Below are 18,295 nucleotides of genomic sequence, written 5' to 3'. Positions count from 1 at the left end.
GGGGAGTCTCAACTCCTTGGTGCCTCCTATAGACAATGGAGTCTGAGCATTAGTAGGAGGCACTGGGGGCGTCTGCATCCTATGAAAGAGGTATAGTGAAGCAAGAGGGAAAGAGGAGAGGAGGGGAAGAGAGAGAGTAAGAGTGAAAGTGAGAGAGTTAGCAAGAGAGCTTGAAAAAGAGAGCTAGTAAAGGGCTAGAAAGAGTGTTTGTAAGAGAGAGTTTCACACTAGTTCCCCCAGTATTTATTGAAGGTTTTTAGGAATGTGTATCAGTGAATACTAACAACATAGGTTTTAACATTGGCTGAATTGACAACAAGGAGATCAAAGAGGTGGGGATTAATCCGACCTGCGCTTTGCAAATGAGTGTAGTCCCAGCCAGGCAGCGTGGCCCTGAGGCAGTGTGCCCCCCCACCCCCCAAGGCCCAGCCATGAATTTGCCCGTCCTTTGCTAGTGCTTCAGCCTGTCCCTTATCATACAATGACCATCAAGAGGTCTGGCCATGTGTCCGGTAATACAATATCAATACATCAATCATACTTCCCAGATGCTAACATGCCTGGTATGCTACAGAGGGTAACAGTCTCATCCACTTTTTTTTTAGCAGTTATACTCAATCCTGTTTTCAAGATGTTACCTTGCTTGGAGAAAATACGCCTCAGTTGTGCCCTTGTTGAATTTTACTCAAACATTGTATAGGATAAATCTTTATTATGCACATAAATCAATAAATAAAGCCTCGTCATTTTTCTCCAGTATCAACAACGAACCTGTTGTGACAGAAAGCTAGACATCTGGACCTATCCAGATGCTTTACAGACATTTTCTTGGATGCTTGAAACTATAAATAAACTCACCTCGTGGGTGGCATTTCACTTTAATGCCAGGATGTCTGTGTCTTTCCTAACAAGTGTGTAATTCCCACATAATTCTTTATCCAGATCCAATCTGCCTGTGGCATGATAGAAGAAAACTTATGTTGAATTGCATTAGTTATTGGCAATATTTCTAGTGAAAAAATTCATTTTCCCAAGTCCTAACCTCTGAAGGTTAGACAGTTCAGTTATCAAAGTAGAGTAATTTACTTCCAGGGCCCAAGGCATGCATCTGGGCTGGGGCCTCTATCTTTTGTTAAGAGGCTGGGTGGACACCTCTGCTCCTTCATCCGTAAAGGAAAATACCCTCCCTAAGTGCATCTTCCCCTTTTTCTTGGCTAAACATGTCATAGGCTTTGGGTGACCAGGTCTACAGTAAGGGAAAGAGTCAACAAAAATATGATGAAGATAATTTATATTTTTTTCTGGCTAAGGCCTTGTAGAAGAAGTTGGGCTTCATAAACTCCATGTTATTCCATTTCTTAAAATACCAGAGAAGGATGGGTCTGCCATATTTTGCAGGCTCAGAGAAGCTATAAAGATCTACCCACCTGAGAAAAAGTCCACCCCTGCTGATAATACAATGGGGGAGGAGTTGAGATTTCTAAATCCATATACAACGACTGGGACTGCCAGGGGAGAACCAAATGATGTCTTGTCAGGACAATCAGAAGGAAGATACAACTGTGTTAAAAAGCTCTGCACCTTCCTATTTCTGGTCTTTTCCAAGCAGAGGCCACTCAAGAGTGACCTGTTCCTTATTGATAGATCAATTACATGCCCCTAGTAATAAATGATGTGATACTTGGAGAAGTGGTCTCATATTGTTTATTGGCTAAAATTCTGGGCATCATAGCTCCATCTATTTAGGAATGCCCCAGGAAATTCAGCTAGTGATACCATAGGAAAAAGCACGGTAAGAATCAGACTTGGAGTAGTCAGGGCAATCCCTTGGCCAAAATTTGGTGGCACATTCAATTCTACCAAGCATATTATTCCATTGAAAGAATGATGTGATCTACAAGGGTACTCTGACTCCTGTATAGAGCTATTAGTCAGTCAATAAAGGGTTAAATCTTCCTTAGAAATTTAATTTTTACCTACTCTACAAGATGGGAAAGACTGATTTACTGTCATTGACTGTGATCTCTGCCATCGCATGGGGTGGGATTCCATAAGGACCTGGATTTGAGTCCTTTGTCCCATTAAGTTTACTTGGGAGACCTTCAAGAACAGCATGTTCTTGTGATGTGATCGATAGCTGGGTCAGCTTGCCAATTATCGCAAGGGATCACCAGCAGGGTGCCTTTTGCTATCAAAACAGCAGTTCCATCTCATGTTTGAACATTATCTTCATGGGACAACCTGTAGTTTATCAGATACAAACTAGAAGCAGAGGGAGTGGAAGACTCATTGAACTTGGTGATTCATTCATCCCACAGGCACCTGGCCAAGGAAAAGAACATCATGCAATGATTTCAGCTACCTGTTATGTAGGCAGTTTGGGTGACCACTGGGAGAAAGGCAGACTTAACAGATGAAGTGTTCATTGTGTATGAAGAACAGTAAGACAGTTTGGCTACATTATAGATTTGGGCATACTGCCTTTGAAACTTCCATAATAATAATAGCAAAAAATACAAGCATCTGAAAATACTGGTATAGTGTTAAGATCCAGAAATTGATCAATTCAGGAGACTAAAAATTTCATATTTCTCAGGTGAGGCTGTTTGATAACAAAAAGAAATCTATGGAGTTATATGTTTCTTTCATTTTTTCAAAGAACTGAGCTAGCAAAATTGAAATAATTAGTGTCAGATATCTGTGTTATGTATTGTTAATGCATTTATTTTTTAAAGATAATATTTTATTTTAAAATATATTTTTCCATGGTCACATGATTCATGTTCTCTCCCTCCCACTTTCCTCCCCTGCCCCCCCCCACCCCGCCCCGTTTGTGAATTTTAAAACTATTCCACCCTAATCAGACCATACTTTCGAAGATCTGATTTACCTATTTCCTGATCAGTAACAATAGAGATACTTGGACTAACAGAATCAGGTCTTGGGAACTCTACATTTCTCCACCCTCCTTAGTTTAACAAGATTAGGAAGGTCTGCACCAAACTCAAGGATTAAGTATCTGAGAAAAATGGCCTTCAACAGACATGTGCAGAAAAAGTGGACAGACCCCTGGGCTGTCCTAAGTCAAGCTAAGCTATGATTGGTACAGATGAGATGCAGGAAAGTGATGTAAAACCGTCCATATAAGGCACATCACTGGCTCTCTTCGCCCTCTTTCCCTGGAGAGATGACTCTGGCTGGCAGTGTGCTAGGCTATCCAAGATCTTGGAGTGGTGGCAGTTATTTGTCTGGGTTTGGCGGGGAGTTTGCCCTTGAGCTGATTCAGGTTCAGGCATCTTGGCTGAGCCCTTTGGAGTTCAGGCAGATTCTTTTCCTCCTTACTCTTCAAAAAACCTTACTTTCTAGATCTCCTAATCTTCCGGCCTGGCACTAGCCAGGCAGGAGAAATCCTATTCTTCTTCCTTCTTCTTAATCTCCTCCACTATATCAATTAAATCACCATAAATTTCCAGCTGACTTGGGTATTTTATTATTTGGGATTTTCCCTGGTGAACAATTAAATTTTAGATTTTAAGTCACAATGACAAAATTATCTTTACACCTTCCTGGGGCTGACAAGCAATTCCACTGCATTATGTTATACATGTTGTAATTACTTTATTCATGAACTGTTATCTTTTATCCATTAAATATCAAAAACATGCACTTTTGCCACTGCCATTTTGTTACTCTTAATTGATTGACCTCCTGTTGCTATACTACCTAGTGCTATAGGTTAATGACACTTGCACAGTTATTTCTATTGTAGTCCCAAATTTCATTTGCTAGTATGTGGGCTTGATCACTGCCATGCATTTTCTCATGTTGTGCTGTTTTAAATCTGTGCTCTTTTGGCCTTTCACTTTATTCTCCTGGTTTCTCTGGATATCTGTTTGGTGATCCTGCTCTCTGTTTTACCAGTTCAATTTCATTTCATCTCTGAACATTCCTTCTCTGTAGGGTATGAGTCCACCTTTACTGTTTGACCCTCCTATGCCATCTGTTGCACCCAACCTCTTCCCTTCAACAAACAGCCAATCTTCCTTAAAGATTTCCTAACTCTGGCTTTGCTGGTGAACTCTATTCCTGAACAGATGACTGTAATTAAATATTTCCTGAGGACGATGGGAGCTGTCTCTCTGGTAAATTATTCTCTCCTGGAAAAAGAGGCACATCTCTCTGGTTATTGAACTGTCCGCTGGTTTCCTATTTGTTTAAACCCTTACCTTTTGTCTAGAATAAATACTAAAGTATTTATTGATTCCAGGGCAGAAGAGTGGTAAGGGGTAGGCAACTGAGGGGGAAGTGACTTACTCTGGGACACTCAGCTAAGAAGCGTCTGAGGTAAGATTTGGACCCAGGTCTTTCCAATTCTAGGCCTGGTTCTCTATTTACCTGCCCATCCTTTCCTTCCTACTTCTATTCAAATCTTAGTCCTTAAAAGAAGCACTTATTAACAATGTATATACAGAAACAGTTATATACAGAATTTGTAGAGGTAGAGAAGGAAACCTAGGTTTTCACACAAGGCCTCTGTGTGTGCCGTGTTGATTTTGTTTAAATTAAGTAATTTTGTTACAGTGAAGGGCTCTTGGGGGTCATTATAGTGCTGATGATTCCAGAAAGAAATGAAAGAGCAACAGGGAAACGTTTTCAGAAACGGGCTATGGCGAACAAGAAAAGGCAAGTATAGACTCAGTCACAGAGAAGGGGAACAGCCTTAAAAGGGTCACGTTGAATTTGCGGACCTCCTTTCAGAGAAACGGCAAGGTGTGCTGCAATTCAGGGTTTCCTAGGCAACGCGCTGTCATTTCTTGTTTGTCTATGGAAATGTTCCCGTTTGTCCAGTTGATGATAAAACTAAATGATAATTTAAAAAGTCAGGAGAGGTTGGGCACTTGGGCTGGGGATCTGGACAGGTGAGGTGTAGAAGGTGTTGCCTGGAGAGAGTCTTGAGGGAAATCAGGGACTTAATTTAAGGGTGTCGGGTGAAGAGGGAGTGCCGTGGTAGACCTGGGAGTGTCCAGCCCCAGGGAGGACTCCGAGGAGGAGATGGAGTTTCGGGTGTAAGCAGCCGGAAGAAGGGGAATCTGGCTGCAGTGAAGAGAGAGAGGGCAGGCAGGAAGGGGAAGAATAATGGATGGTGGCCGTTCGCGCAGGGCTTTGAACGAACGGCAGCGAGAAGAGTTTGTGTTTTATTCGAGTGGCAAAAGGGAGGCAGTGGAGTTGTGGGGAGGGGGTAAGGAGAGACGTGGTCTGCGGAATGCGTCTGTCCGGGGAGTGGAAGTTGGATGGAGACAGGAGAGAGGAGAGAGGAGAGAGCAGAGGAGGGGGATTCCAGGGTGGAGACGAGAGTCCGGAAGGCGAGAGGCGAAGGCCCGCAGAAGGCAGTGGAATGGAGGCGAACGGAGAATGTCTGTAATGTCTGTAAATTCTGATGGTGTCCGTTAGAAAGGAAGGAAGGGGGTGAGTGGGTGGGGAGGGAGGGAATAACCAGTCTCCTGGCAATGGCAGAGGAAACACGTAAAGTGTCCCAAGGAGTCGGGGCCATTAGTGGGTCGAGATTCGGGTGGAGATCCTGGCGATTAGCTGTGGGTGTGCAGCAGGCTTGTTGTGTGACGTAAGCGAAAGTCTGCGAGTATGCAGATGAGGAGCGGTGAGGTTGGGTCTGGGTATGGTGTGATTTCGCGTGTGGCCTAGAGCGATTTTGTGTGAGGCGAGGGGACTGAATGGTTTTGAAATGATGGGATGTTTCTTCCTGAGCTATTGAGGTTGGTGTTGGATGTCGGTGTGAAGTGTAAAGGTTGCGTGCGTTGTCGTGTGCGTAAAGTGTGTCACCGTTGAGGGCGTGCGGCCGTGCGCGACGGCAAAGCATACTTACCTGGCAGGGGTGATTCCATGATCACGAAGGTGGTTTCCCCAGGGCGAGGCTTATCCATTGCACTCCGGATGGGCTGACCCCTGCGATTTCCCCAAATGCGGGAAACTCGACTGCATAATTTGTGGTAGTGGGGGACTGCGTTCGCGCTCTCCCCTGTCTTTTCGAGTGCCAAAGAAAGCTTCGATCCGATTTCTCTCCAGTACTTCTCTAAGCGGCCTCCATTCCTTTTTCGTCTGCTTCGCCGCTAGTCGTTCTCTTTGTCTTTTGTGCAACCCGTTGGAAACGTTTCCCCTCACTGCTGCGCTTTGAAAGCAGCTACGGGGCATGCCTGGCCAGGAGCCAAAGGTTGTTTTTAAACGTATTTTCGCTTACTCCATTTCCTCGGACTTGTCAGCTTTTTACGCCAGTCCTTCAGAATCCACGTCTTTGACATTTCTTTGTTTTTCTTCAGCTGAGACCTAGTTTCGGGCCTTTTTAACTTGCCCTACATTCCTACTCTGGGGGTCCGGTTCCTAAGCGGGTAGAAAACATAGCCCGGAAAGTATGCCCTGAAGTTCATTTTAGGAGAAAAAACCTATACAGAACATCTCCCTTACCAGACCCGACGTCCAGTCCCATTTATTCCTTGACTATCAGTTCCCAAAATCGAGCGGATTGGGGAGAAGTTTGCCAAGTCTCAAGGCACACTGGGAGTCAAGGCTCACAGAGCCATGACAGCTTTAAGAAGGAGCTCCCAGCATCCGCAATAGATGCCAGAGTTTGCTTTTTCATTCAAGTATGCGATATTCATTCACATCATCTCTAGCCATGGTTATTTGGGAAAGAGTTCAGATGAACGGCTCTGAACAAACACTATGCAGGGTTTTTTTTTTTTTTAATTACTATTTTAACTTTCTGGTTGGCTATTAAACTTTAAACATGTATCAAATATGAAGATGGTTTCTATTTCAAAACACACATTGTTTACATGACACATAACTGTCATGGGCATTGTATCCACAGAAACTCAGGAAACCATATCAGGGAAATTCCCTTGCTCCCCGAGGCCCTCCCGAGTGACTCCCAGTCTAAAACACCTGACCTTAGAGACTACCCTCCTTGGATTGCCCCATTGAATTAAGATAAAAAAGATCCAGAATGGAGGCATTTAGGGGGAACCTTTGGGTTGTTTCACTTGGGCTGTCTTGCTGGCAAAGGATTTACCTCCTTCTTATTTCACTCATCACTCTTTCTCTTTTTGCCTTTGAGCCAAGTTTCTGAGTCTTGCACTCTTGCAGAAAGGTATCCTTCCCGAACCCAAGGGGTGCACCTCTTTACCCCACAACATAACAAAGCCTTTACCTTCAGCAAAAGTAGGTAAAATGGCTTAGAAACGTTTCTCCACAGTCTCACCAAATAGAACGTTTGCTTTGGCCCACAGATCATTTTGAAATGACCCTGCTCATAAAGTTCTCAGATAGGTAGGATGGGGCAGGACTCAGAGGATTGTCAGGGATGAACATGTTGTCCCAGACCTTGGGACACGGGATTCTCATTGCCCACCCCTTTCCCGTAAGCAGTGCCTCATCAACTCCCACACCTGACAGACGTTCCCCGAGTCAGATATCACATGAGAACAAAATCAGAGACAGACAGGAGAATCACTCAGGTAACTAGCCTCACTAGAGCTATGCAGCTCTCAAGGTCTCCTGGCTGTCCACTGTCCGCACAATCCAATCTTTTTTTCCTTTCCTTTTTTTTTCCTTTTAAACCTTACCTTCCATCTTGGAGTCAATACCGTGTATTGCCTCCAAGGCAGAAGAGTGGTAAGGGCTAGGCTATGGGGGTGAAGTGAATTGTCCAGGGTCACACAGCTGGGAAGTGTCTGAGGCCAGATTCGAGCCTAGGAGCTCCCGTATCTAGACCTGGTTCTCAATCCACTGAGCACCCCAGCTGCCCCCTCACACAATCCAATCCATAATATAAAAACCAGTTTATTTAGAAATACTTGCCTAGAAGCCTGATTTTTAACACCATCTATAAATGTTCCGAGGGAGAGAGAACCTTAGGGCTTTCTCACAGTTATGAGTAACAGCTGCTGTCTCCTTGGTCAATTGCCTTCCCTTCCTCATTGGACTGGCAATAATCACTTTCCCAACTCAAAGTTCCAAAGGAACCATGGGACACCCGAAAGTGTCACCAAGATGCCTTTTGGGGGTCAGAGTACATTGGGGCTTATTCGCTGCTCTTTACCACCGTTTGACTTTGAGAATTGGATAAAGACAAGTGGCGATTCTGCTGACTGTTCCATTGTCGATGTGTGTGGGGGTCTGTACACACACGTGTATAATGCATGAACTGTAACTCTGCTGAGTGTGCAGTAGAAGAAATACAAAGGTATGTAAAGCATAGTCCCTTTCCCAAGGCAGCACAGGTAACATAAAAAGAATACAAGTGCAAAGAATAATTCCATACAAAGTGCTCCTAGAGAAATCATTTTTAGTTCAAGGGACTGGACGGTTTCTCAACCTCCAATTCTTTGCCCCACAAAAAGAAATGCTATATTTGGTGTATACATACATACATACATACATACATATATATGTGCATATGTATATGTATATTGCTGGATGGAAGGACATGCATAGTTTTATGGTTCTTTGGGCACGGTTCCTAACCATTGTCCAGAATAGTTAGAGCATTTCCAAACGCCACCAGCCGTGCCTTAGTGTGCTTATCCCCCACGTTCTTGCATCATTTGGTATTTGCCTTTTCTGTCACATTAGCCATTCTGATAGGCAAGAGGAAGATACTTCACAGTGCTTTTAATGTGCAATTTTCTAATCAATAATGATTTAGAGCATTCGTAGTATTGAAAAGTGCTAGTTCGCATTTTCAGTCTTTTCCACGGCTCAGGGCTCTGACCGGACAAAGGGTCATTCAGGAAGCCGGTCATCCAGGGGAGACTGGGAAGTGGCCATTTCCCTTTCAAGGTGATGACGGTGCTCTGGTTCCTCTTCCTGCAGTGTTTGAGTTTCTCGGCAGCTTTTGGAGGCCTCCTAAGAAGAAGGAGGGGGAGGGGAAATCCCGGGCGAAAGAGAAAGTAGGAGAGGGAGGATGGCTATGCAAATGTTGAGCAACGCCTGGGGCAAAGGCTTCTGGGTGTCGAGAGAGAGAGTGTCTTCTTGGTCGAAGAAAGTGCTCCAATCTTCTGGGAAAAGCGTGTTTTCTGCGGTGTTTTTAGGCAAGGGCTGCTCGCTTCAAAAGGCTCGGGCGTGGCGGGGCTGTTTTGTGTGAAGGTGGTAGCTGGTTGCGGGTGACGGCTGTGCAGTGTTTTTTGTAGTCGCCTTGTGTGTTAAGGGTGTCGTTGTGGAGGGTGTCGGTGGTGGGGAGGGCGTGTGGTTATCGCTTCTCGGCCTTTTGGCTAAGATCAAGTGTAGTATCTGTTCTTATCAGTTTAATATCTGATACGTCCTCTATCCGAGGACAATATATTAAATGGATTTTTGAAGCAGGGAGTCGGAATAGGAGCTTGCTCCGTCCACTCCGCGCATCGACCTGGTATTGCAGTACTTCCAGGAACGGTGCACTTCCCTCCGGGGAATAACATTAGTATCCTAAAGAAAGCTGGTTTAATTGTCTTACCACTCTCAATCAGACTCCTCTAAAGGCAACTTTGCTCTCATCTCTAATGTTTGTGTGTGCGTGTGCGTGTACGTAGTCCAACAGTCCCCCAGCACAACCCACCCTTTTTTCGTTTTCAAAGACACTATATTTGTGGTGCTGTCACAGCCTGCCTTTGACCAATTCTCTCTGCTCCACTTCCATTCCACTGTCCATGCTTTCTGAAAATAAATACTTCTTGCAAGCACATCACTGGGATTTCGTTTGCAAACTGTCAGTTCTTTTGGGTCATTCAAAGCCAGGTCAGTTAAATTATTGGTTAACAAGAGAATATTATAAACAGTAACCAAGGGGAATGCTCAAGTGATGATCCAGGACAATTCTGAGGGACTTATGAAAAAGAGAATGCTAGCCACCTCCAGAGAAAGAAATGTTGGAGTAGAAACAGCAGATGAAAATATGGTTTTATCACTTGTTTATTTGGGCATATGATCTGGGGGTTTGGTTTTTGCAAGATTCTTCACTTACCAACACGAATACTATGGAAATAGGTTGTGAGTGATAATACTTGTATAACAGTGGAATTGCTTGTCAACTCCAGGAGGGGGGAGGGAAGAGAGAAGGGAGACAACCTGAATCATATAACTTTGGAAAACTTATGTGGAAATTTGTTATTAAAACAAAATAAAGTTAAAACATTTAAAAAAAAGTGAAGTTATTAGTTAACATTCAATTTCTATCTGATTCCATATATTTATTTTGGGTTCTCAAACTTCACTCACCCTACCAGGGATGTTCTTTGTTACTGTTGTAACCAGGTCTCTAGTCAACCTGATTACAAGTCATAATTTGATACAGTATCTTGGTTTGGAACCTTCCTTGAGAGCAAGGTTACATAGCTAGGAAGTATCAGAGGTGCTTTTGAACTGGGGTCCTCCTGTCTCTAGTTCTGGTTCTCTGCCCACTGTGCTACCTAGATGTTCATAAAAATCCTTTTATTCTTCTTTGCATTGTCAACCTGAAAATACAGAACTACCAAAGTAGTTTTAATAGGAGCTCAAAGGGATTATCATCTTTAAAAAAAAAAAAGTTACATAGAATTTTAGCCCTGGGATTATAACCTGAAGGAGTCCCACCAGAAGGGAACAATGGGACTTTCCACTAAAAGTAGAAAGAGTACTTGGAGGAGGGGAGAAAAGTCAGGTTACTTGGAGTTCACCCCACTTTGCTGGTTCTCCTGCCCTCCTCCCCTTTTAGTTGAAACCCTATATAGGCCTATACCCTCCAGTCTCTTGGGGGGAGGGATGGGGTCTTGGATCTATCTAACCCCCACCATGAGTGTTTTTTAAACTCTCTCAATGGAAATAAAAATCTTTGCTATGGAGCCCTATTTCTGATTGGTCTATTACATCAATGTAAATGTTGCTTGTTTGGTTTTGAGGTTGACATCATTTAAAGAAACACAAACATACCCAATACAGACATTCACAATTCAGATTGATTGGTTGGGACCCTTCCTTGTCTTTGGTTGGGGCAGAGTGGAGACCTTGACTTTCTCTATCTATAAACAAGAATCCACTCTCCACAATGGTTTTGGAAGCTCAAGCTCTGTGGCATATGCTAGGCATATCATCTAGATTTTGGAGTGACCCTGTCTACAATAGGGGGAAGAGTGAAAACTCAAAGACTGCTAGAGGAAGGTCAATTTGAAAAACTAGCTGACATTCCATTTCTTTCTTTTTTTTCCCCATTGTTTTAAGAAAACGTATTTCTTATTTACACCACTGCTATAGTCCCTTAAGAACAATACATACCATGTTTATTTGAAAGGCTCGGACTTCTTTCAAATACAAGAAGTGTATAATGTAACACTGTCAATAATGCAAAACAGCAGTCACATCACACTTCTATAGTGCAAGCTTAAGCATTGCAAGTAAATGACTTTAAAAACTGTATGGCTAGGTATTTCAATTCAGACATGGTGTTTGTATTTGGTCAAGATTTAACTAGAACAGAACAAGGGTTTTTGTTCATGCTTTACTAGGGATGATTCTGTGACGTGTCCTATTTGAAATTTAGTGCTTTTAAACTGCTTATATCAATGGTTTTGAGGCAGAAATGCTTCTACTGAGCCATCAGATGCAACTGGACTTTTTTCCCTTCAAATTTGGTTTGTCAGTAATTATTTTCTAGGAATTCACTTCTTCCCACTATGGCACATTTGCCTTAGGGCTAGTGTTTTCCAGTCTTACACAAAGAAACACTGACACACAAATACAAACCAAACAGAAACAGCTTGTATTTAAAAATCTAGAATAGGGAAGGGAAATTACATCTAAGACAGAAGGATGAGGGATCATGGTCATTTAAAAGGATACCAAAATTGGCTTCCTGCACAAATTTTTTGGTCTTAAAAATATAAAATAAAATCTTGCTTTCTAGTTTTCAAGGTTGGTTTTGGCCACTGGAGACTTAGTGAAGCAAAAACTAAAACTTGAAGTTGTTTCCAAAGTTACTGAATGGCATCATTAGGAACATTACTAAATATATTTTCCTCCATTTTTCATGGGAAAAAAATTTACAATAATAACTTGGGAGCAGTGCAGAAGTAGATATTATTTTTAAATAGTAACAATGAAGTGTACATAAAAAGAAACTGGTTTGTTTTCTTTTTTTAGCTTATTGCTGTGATCTTCAAAAATATACAAAATAAAATAAAATAAAAAACTGGAAGATCAAGTATAAGCAGTCTGGTGTTTGCTTCAGTGTCCAGCACTAAAAGCAAGGAAAGGTCCATAGATCTTAATTACCTTAGGTTATGTGTCAATGCATCTTAGAACTACTGCCCTTGCTTCTTTGAGAGATACCTTTCCCAATGCTTGTGATCTAATTATGCTATTTCCTTGAGGTATTGGGTTAACTTTAAAAGTTCTTTATCTTTATCTCTATTTAGATGAGCTTTCATAAAAGGCCTTATCTTTAATCCATTCTGTGGGTTCATAAGAAAATTTCTTCTGATATCATCAAACATAATGGTATTTTTTTTTTTTGGCTGTAAAACTCTGAAAATTTCCCCCATATAACACCAAGAGGTTTTACATCTATTAGGCCTCTTCTTGGGGTATGCACTGTTATCATAGCAGCACTGTCCAACATGAAGGTGATCTTCTAGTTTGCATTTGTACTTACTCCCAGTTCCTTCATTTCAGCTTCAATCCACTTCATATTTGTAGCAGACCAAATAACAATGTCATAATCTTCATATGCAGATGTTAAGAATTCATGAAGATATGGCCGCATTAATTCTACCCCAGTTTCTGCACAGGACCTATCATCAAACAATGTATAATCAACATCTAGTACCAAAAGTTTTTTTCCTTCCCTAGGAGGATTCAAAATTTCCACTTTGTAATCTTTAACTCTTCTATAAATTTTTGGCAGGCTTTCTTCCCTATTCTCTACTTCAACTACTTCCTCTTCAATATCAAAATCATTGACAACATCATCATTGTCAGGTGGTGGGCCCAAGACATCTTCCAAGCTCTCCTCTCCAGTTCCCATCATCATGATTTTAGTATTTGGTTTCAGTTTGAGAGCTCCAAGCTTAACGTCATTTTCTGCAGGTTTGCCTTTAACCTTTAGACCAAGCAACTTTTGGCATTCTGGGAGCACTCCTGTAAGTGTCTTGAGGGACTGCTTGAGGTCTAGCACCGTATCTTCTTTGGAAAGTGTGGTTATTAAATATTCCTGTCCACCCCATTATATTATGTGTGAGAGAGAGAGACATCCCTGAAGCATGCGATCAAGCAGTTTAATGTGAAAAGACCTGGAGCGGAGTCCCCACTGGCAGTGGCAGCGGCAGCAGACACAAGAACCTGCCACTGACATTTCATTTCTTGAAGGGCAGGTTTGCTCCATTTCCCTAGCTGAGTGAAGCTGTAGGAATCCACCCCAACCGAGGAACAGTCCTTCCCAAGATGAAATCATGGGGGATGAGTTGAAATCTTTACATCTACCTCCTCTTTTAAAATATCCACCCATCTGGATTGCCAGGAGAAGTCTAAGGATGAACCAGAAAGAAGACAAACGCTTGGTATAAAAGACAATGCAAAATGGACATTTGGCACCTTTTCCAAGAAGAGCCACATTTGATAGACCTATCTTTTATTAGTAGGTCACATACTCTTATAATAAATGATGCTACACTTAATGCAATAGCCTCATTTGAGGTATTTGTTAAAATTTGGGGTGCTCCAGGGGTCAGTGGACCTCTGCTATCAAAACAAATGAAAAGGCAGCATGATAGAAGGGAATGGGAATGGGATTTGGAATCAGAGGATCTGAGTTCTGCCACTAGTCTTCCCAGTTTCTGGCCAACTGAAGGCATTAACAGTTCCCAATCATACTTCTCTATTAGCATTAATGCAAAGATCCAGGACAACTCTGAGGGAGTTATGAAAAAGAACACTATTCACATTCAGAGGAAGAACTGTGGGAGTAGAAACAGAGAAGAAAAACAACTGCTTGATCACATGGGTTGATGGGGATATAGACTCTAAACGACTACCTTAGTGCAAACACTAATAATAGGGAAATAGGTCTCTATCAATGACACAAGTAAAACCCAGGGGAATTGCTCATAGGCTGGGGGGGGTGGGGTGCATGGGGAGGGGCAGGAGGGGGGGTTAAGAACATAAATCATGTAACCATGGGAAAATATTCTAAATTAATCAAAAATTTTCAATAAAAAAAAATTTCCAAATCACAAGGACTTTAGACCCCACAAAGTTCTGGGTTCCTCAAAGACCACTCCAAGCACCATGATCTTTACCATATGCCACTCTGGAGACTAGAGATGACCTCATCTGATGGAATCTGGTAGGACCACATCCAGGGAAGCTATGATTGCATATCCTTGCTATTCTAGTGTTCCTTCTGTGAATTCTTCAGTGCCTTAAGAATGCTTCATTTTCTCCCAACATTAATGGTGAATTTAGAGAATGATGGTATTAGCGCCTGCTCCAGCAGTCCCCCAAATTCTCCATCTCATGCGACTCTTGGATGAAGTGATGATATCCTTCCCTGGCTTCAAAAGAGATCAAGGAGGGAAGCACCCTTAGACACAAAGGCATTGATAGCAGGTTTTGGGGGGAGTGGTTGCAGATAACTATATACCAAGAGAATGCTTATCAAATGGGGAATGTGGCTCTAAATCCCAGCCTTTCTAGGTGAAGTCATTCACATGTCTGTGTCTTAACATCAGGACTTTCCGCACTAATTCCTGTAATGAGCAAAAGTAGAAATCTAATGACCTGGAGAATTTTGTGCCATCTGACTGAAGTCTGCAGGAAGCACCTAGGGCTTCAGGGAATGGATGGGGCACATCTTACTTATTTCCAAAGCTGATTAATGAATCCAGTGACTTTTGAGGATGTTCAAGTTCAAGTGATGTTAATTTAGCACGGTTTAGAAACTCCCAATTGGCCATAATGTAGTTTTATACAAAGAATTTTTAAAATTTCACCTCTTGGGGATGGAGAAAAGCTTTGGTACTCAAAAATAATTCTCTCTTGTACCAACCAACTATTTTTTATAGTTAGAAATTAGTGTTATAGGAAGACTCTCTTAATTCTCCCTTAATCTCTTAATTCTCCCTTAATCTACTGTTGAAATACTTTGTTTTAAATTCTCTTTTTCAAGAAATTGTGCCTTTCCCATAGTCAAATGCTGCACTGTTCATTTTTAACCAATATGACAGCTAACTGTTCAGAGAAGTTCCTTTGACTTAGTAGTTTCCTTGTAAGCTTATCCCCAAATAAAATAAGACTTTTTTTGGGGGGAAAAAAACCCTATTCATATGTGTGTGTGTGTGTGTGTGTGTGTGAGAGAGAGAGAGAGAGAGAGAGAGAGAGAGAGAGAGAGAGAGAGAGAGAGAGAGAGAGAGAGAGAGAGAGAGTATGTGAATCAAGGTGGTAGGATCTTGAGCAGGAAAGGATCTTTTGGCCCATGTTAGGAGAAGGTCCTCACTTTTCCGTGTAAAACTCCAAGGTTGCACAGGTGATTAGTGGCCCAGGGGAGATTTCAGTAGTGGTTTGGGGACAGCAAGTCCACTGGGCTTTCTGCCCTTTCAAGTTATCACACACACTCGAAGTCATGTCTGATTTTCTTTCTGTCTTTTTTTTTTAAACCCCTTACCTTCTGTCTTGGTATTGGCTCCAAGGCAGAAGAGTGGTCAGGGCTAGGCAATGGGGGTGAAGTGACCTGCCCAGGGTCACACAGCTGTGAAGTGTTTGAGGCCAGATTTGAACCGAGGACCTCCTGTCTCTAGGCCTGGCTCTCAATCCACTGAGCCTCCCAGCTGCCCCCATGTCTGATTTTCATAGAATTGCTCACCTAGGTTGTCCTACTGGCATTAAGTGAGACATTCTGTATTCTTTTTTCTGTTTGTATTTTTTTTAACTCTTCCCTTCCCTCATAGAAGCAATATTGTGTATTGGTTCCAAAGCAGAAGAGCAATAAAGGCTAGGCAATGTGGGGTAAGTGACCTGCCCGGGGTCACACAGCTGGGAAGTGTCAGAGGTCAAATTTGAACTCAGGACTTCCTGTCTCTAGGCCTGGCTCTCAATGCCCTGAGCCACCTAGCTGCCCCTCCATATTATTTGTATTCAAATAGTGTTTAATGTGCATCGACTTTCAGGTTTTTAAAAAAATTCCATTCAGATTCTTTCCGGAATTCTGAGCATTAGATGCTGGCAGTGTCACCGTGGGCAGGTTTGTTTTGTGAGGTCAGGAAGAGGCTGATGGTATGCAGATAAGGAGACTTCTGGCCTTGTTTAGTGTAAGCCGTTAGTGCCTGCGGTCAAGGTGTATTTCCAGGATGAGAGGGGCCCGGTGAGAATGGTGGGGGGAGGTGTTTGTGGAGAATGTATCTTGTGAGTGTGTGTGATGTGTTTGTCGGCCTGCATAAGGGTGGGTGGATGTGTTAGTAGTCCTGTGCGTAAGGTGTGTGGCTGTGGAGGGGGTGTGGGTGTGCGCAAAGGGAGAGCATACTTACCTGGCAGGGGTGATTCCATGATCACGAAGGTGGTTTCCCCAGGGCGAGGCTTATCCATTGCACTCCGGATGGGCTGACCCCTGCGATTTCCCCAAATGCGGGAAACTCGACTGCATAATTTGTGGTAGTGGGGGACTGCGTTCGCGCTCTCCCCTGATTCCCTAGTCTCTAAAAGCAGTTCCTTTTCTACTATTACGCACGCTTTCTTGACGCTAATGTTTCTTTTTAAAACGCACCTCAGAAATGTTTTCCTCTTCCCATGCACGTGTTCAAGCCACCAATGCGCACTCTAGGGAGCAAATCCAGGCAGTGGCCGAGGCAGAATTTCAAATATTGCTTCTGGGGAGCCACTGGCGGCGGGTGGGGGTGTGACCGTACTTTCTCATCCTTCTCACTTCATTTAAGGCCTACCCGTCTTCACTCAGATGGACAGTTTCCACAGATGCGTTAGAAACTCTTATCATCATATCAGTAGTATTCAGTACTGATAGCAGTAGTTTCGATAGTTTCCAAGGAAAGGCTTCCAGCCTGCTTTTAGGACTCTACTGAAACTCTAAGGAGTTCGTTTTCCTCTTAGATGAAATTCGGTGCCCGTGGCATTTCTGGGTAGACAATGTGCAATCAAAGTATTTCGAGGAGCCAAAGTTTCGTATCCTTTTTTAAGCGTTTCTAACAATGGTGCAATATATATATCGGTGATTCTTGTAAGAGGAAACTCACGTTTAAGTCAGCGAGTGTCAGAGCGTGCCCTGCCTGGGTGACAAAGCAGCCGGCAACTACGTCGAGTCTGCTCTGATTTGGTTACTTGTACTAACTAACGCACTATAGAAAAAAGCCTGGATTCCTAACAGGATCCTGACTTTAGAACAGGGTACAAGGATTAAGCCTTCCGTTAGTACAGAAAGTTTTTTCCCCAGAGGGAAGTGCACCGTTCCTGGAAGTACTGCAATACCAGGTCGATGCGTGGAGTGGACGGAGCAAGCTCCTATTCCGACTCCCTGTTTCAAAAATCCATTTAATATATTGTCCTCGGATAGAGGACGTATCAGATATTAAACTGATAAGAACAGATACTACACTTGATCTTAGCCAAAAGGCCGAGAAGCGATAACCACACGCCCTCCCCACCACCGACACCCTCCACAACGACACCCTTAACACACAAGGCGACTACAAAAACACTACACAACAGTCACCCAGCTACTACCTTCGCAACACGCCTGAGCCTTTTTATACAGCCAGACGGTTACCTAAAAACGAGCCACAAAACTGTTTTACACTTTCACGGGAAGATTGTAGCACTTTCTTCCTCCAAGAAGACACTCTCCGGACACCCAGAAGCCCTTGCGGAAGTTGCTCAGTATTTGCATAGCTCTCCTTCTTTTCCCGCTTTCCCTTTCTCTGACATTTCTCCTGCTTCCTTTTCTTTTTCTCAGGTTCTCCCAAAAGCTACCGAGAAAGCCACCTCGCAGAAGAGGAGCCAGGGCGCCCTCCATCGCCTTGTAGGGAAACCGGCATTTCCCAGTCCTGGGTTACTGGCTTCCCGTGTGCCCCATTGCCTTTTCAGAGCCCCGAGCTTTAGAAAATGGAGAAAGAAAAAAAAACAACAACAAACAAACCCTAAAAGATTGCATTTTTTCAGTGTGATGGAATATTCCCGAGCAAATCAGAAGCCGTAGTGGCAAGCTAATCCATCTCTCTTTTCCAAAAATTCATTTCACAACTAGTCCTCAACTAGCTAACCTAGCCGATTTTCA

General features: G+C 43.0%; 4 non-coding genes and 1 pseudogene across 4 annotated transcripts; 3 read left to right on the top strand and 2 right to left on the bottom strand.

Moving 5' to 3' along the window:
• Positions 1–5,873: 5,873 nt before the first annotated feature.
• Positions 5,874–6,037, top strand: LOC130454158 (U1 spliceosomal RNA). Its single transcript, XR_008911834.1, has one exon. It is a non-coding gene; the product is annotated as a U1 spliceosomal RNA (small nuclear RNA).
• A 3,227-nt stretch (positions 6,038–9,264) lies between these two features.
• Positions 9,265–9,455, top strand: LOC130454231 (U2 spliceosomal RNA). The gene has a single exon (XR_008911902.1). It is a non-coding gene; the product is annotated as a U2 spliceosomal RNA (small nuclear RNA).
• Positions 9,456–11,269: 1,814 nt separating this feature from the next.
• LOC103095742 (ubiquitin-like domain-containing CTD phosphatase 1) lies at positions 11,270–14,073 on the bottom strand (annotated as a pseudogene).
• A 2,457-nt stretch (positions 14,074–16,530) lies between these two features.
• On the top strand, positions 16,531–16,694 carry LOC130454147 (U1 spliceosomal RNA). Its single transcript, XR_008911825.1, has one exon. It is a non-coding gene; the product is annotated as a U1 spliceosomal RNA (small nuclear RNA).
• A 762-nt stretch (positions 16,695–17,456) lies between these two features.
• Positions 17,457–17,647, bottom strand: LOC130454225 (U2 spliceosomal RNA). Its single transcript, XR_008911896.1, has one exon. It is a non-coding gene; the product is annotated as a U2 spliceosomal RNA (small nuclear RNA).
• Positions 17,648–18,295: the final 648 nt, after the last annotated feature.

The sequence above is a fragment of the Monodelphis domestica genome, chromosome 4 (genome assembly GCF_027887165.1).
Source record: "Monodelphis domestica isolate mMonDom1 chromosome 4, mMonDom1.pri, whole genome shotgun sequence".
Lineage (NCBI taxonomy): Eukaryota > Metazoa > Chordata > Mammalia > Didelphimorphia > Didelphidae > Monodelphis > Monodelphis domestica.
The sequence above is the reverse complement of the archived record's forward strand: the minus strand, read 5'-3'. Positions and strand labels throughout refer to the sequence as shown.